The following is a 2,516-nucleotide window of genomic DNA, read 5'->3' as shown; positions in this document are numbered from 1 at the left end:
CACCTACTCTTCAGAGAATGAACAAAGACCACTCTTCATATAGCATCACGCTTACAAACATAAAGGTGCCTGCAATTTAAACTTACACCGAAGGTGGGGGTTTGAATAGAGCGATGTGCTCGGCTTGGCCAACTGCACCTTGGGTGCCAGTTTCACTGATCGTTTAAGCCGATCCCAGATTCGGGCATTGTCGCCACCAGCCAAACTGGATCTTAGTCGACCTCTTGAAACTTTCTTCGACGACCAAAAATATTTTGGCCGTTTGCGACATTGAACGCGAACTTTCACACAAGGTGCTGTTGGCCAAGCCGAGCCCATTGCTCTAATAAAACCCCACGTTTCATTGTAAAGTTTGAAGATACAGGCGTCTTTATGTTTTACCTATGCTGTAAGCGTGATGGAGTTGCTTTTTCCTAGTGGATGGTGTCGGTTGCAGCCAATACATGAAGAGCTGAGTGAAACGGCACGTGGGTGGTTACACAAACGCGTCCTTTACAGGTTGCTACACACAAAAACGGGATGATGATGATGATTGCCTTGTGAAGGTACGTAAGTAAAACAGCATCCAATAATGAAGGTGTGTTTGTGTATACCGCATTTGCATGTAGGAGAAAGTCGAGCTGGCATAAACCAATTTGTATATGTAAAAAGATAATGTTGAATGAGTCACTATCCTGAAACTTCAATGGAGGGATCTCTTCACTTTTTCTCTTCTCAAGCTCATCCCACTTCCCACTCCTCCTCCTTATTGTATCTCAAAAGCCATGTACTTTCTACGGGACTGATAATCTGACCACCTTTATTATTCCATCTTCGAAGCAATAGTATGTTATCCACAAGCCAGCAAATCCCTCCAACAACAAGCGTGTAATAAATAAACAATGCTTTATTTCATCTAGCTATCTTGCTACTGTACATTGCCACCACCATCGTCGTAGTCGTCCTCCGTCATCATTCGTACTCGTACCGTCACCAGTCGTCAATCTCATCCGTCACACCAACATCCAAACACAAGTTGAAAGAATGGGATCTTGCAGGCTTTCGTTTTGAACTTCGTTGTCGTTATCATTGTCATTGTCATTGTTGCAGATGGGGTGATCATCGTAATCGTCATTGTTGTGAATGTGGTAATCATCGTAATCGACATCTCTACAAATAAGAAAGCAGGCAAGTTAGACCATCTGATACCGGGAATGATGATGATTTGTATACCACTAGGCGATTCTCTCAAAGGAAGAAAGCAATCAGAAGGAATTCACAAACCAAATCACCACCATACGAGCAACGTCGGGCGATCCTTTGATCTTGAGCAGCACCGCCAAATCACGCAAGGCCAGTTCGATCCATGGCAAGAAGCGACATCACTTACGTAGAGTCCAGGCTCAATCCTCTCCAAAGAAAGAATGATGCCCAATCCTTCAATCATTTGAATAATACAACAACTCTTTTTATAGTAGCCTGCATGGAGCATGGCCGATCCTTATACAAGGCCGCATGATATAGCGTTAGCTGAAATCTGTTAAGGTTAGCGGTATATTCATGCACTCATGTCACATTGTATCACACCCGATCAATGCTTCTTTGAACGTAGTTGATTAAGGCAAAAAGCATCTGACACGGATGAGATAAATGATCCAACCTCGGTTTCCGAGCCTCAAATTTCTATTTCCCTTTCGGTCCAGAAGTCAACCAAGTGATCCACACCTTGCACATATGAGTCTATAGCATGATGTCCTTCTAAGTATTATCTTGAATCCAATTTTCATTCAATGAAAAAGTCGAAGAATATGAATGGAAGTGTGGATGTTTATCAAATAAATGTTATAAAGGTACAGCATTACAACTTGAATAAGGTACAGGTGAATCACATATGAGTCAACAGGGTAATTGTGTCATATTCTTGGTTGCTGCGATCATAAACATCCCATCCACGATTGCAAAAATAGCTGCTGCATGCATTGAGTCGAGTATTCCATATAGTCTGCGGCAGTAAAGCACCTTCGAAAATGGTCTTTCCAATCCATCATCGTCATCCTCAGCCGTATCCTTGCGATTGCGATTCATACTTCCTGCTGTGTATCTGCATCAATAACCAAAGTAATATTCCAAAACTTCCCATCGCTGAGTTGATGCATCCATCCATCATAAACATTGCAAGCCCAATAATAAAGAGCCTTTGTATTTACCGATGGTTACGTGATCCTTTCCCATCCTGCTGATCCATCTCTTTCTTGGTCATTTTCATTGCTATCAACTAGGCGACAAGATTGCTTGTATTGCATGTACTTGATTGCTGATATGGAATCACCCATTGGAATGTGTATGTACTTTCAAAGCAAGTTGCTGCACGTAAATAAAGCTGCTTCTATACAATGGCTATTGGCTGTTCACGTAAAAAGGTTGCAAGACATGTTGCTGCAAAAGTCATTGAGACAATGAAATACCACCTGCTGTTACGTTTGGTGGTATAGAGGAGTGTGCAAGAGCGAGCAATACGTAACTGAACGAAGCATACC

This window comes from Lichtheimia ornata (assembly GCF_029851405.1).
Source record: "Lichtheimia ornata isolate CBS 291.66 chromosome Unknown scaffold00002, whole genome shotgun sequence".
Classification (NCBI taxonomy): domain Eukaryota; kingdom Fungi; phylum Mucoromycota; class Mucoromycetes; order Mucorales; family Lichtheimiaceae; genus Lichtheimia; species Lichtheimia ornata.
Note: the sequence above shows the minus strand (reverse complement) of the source record.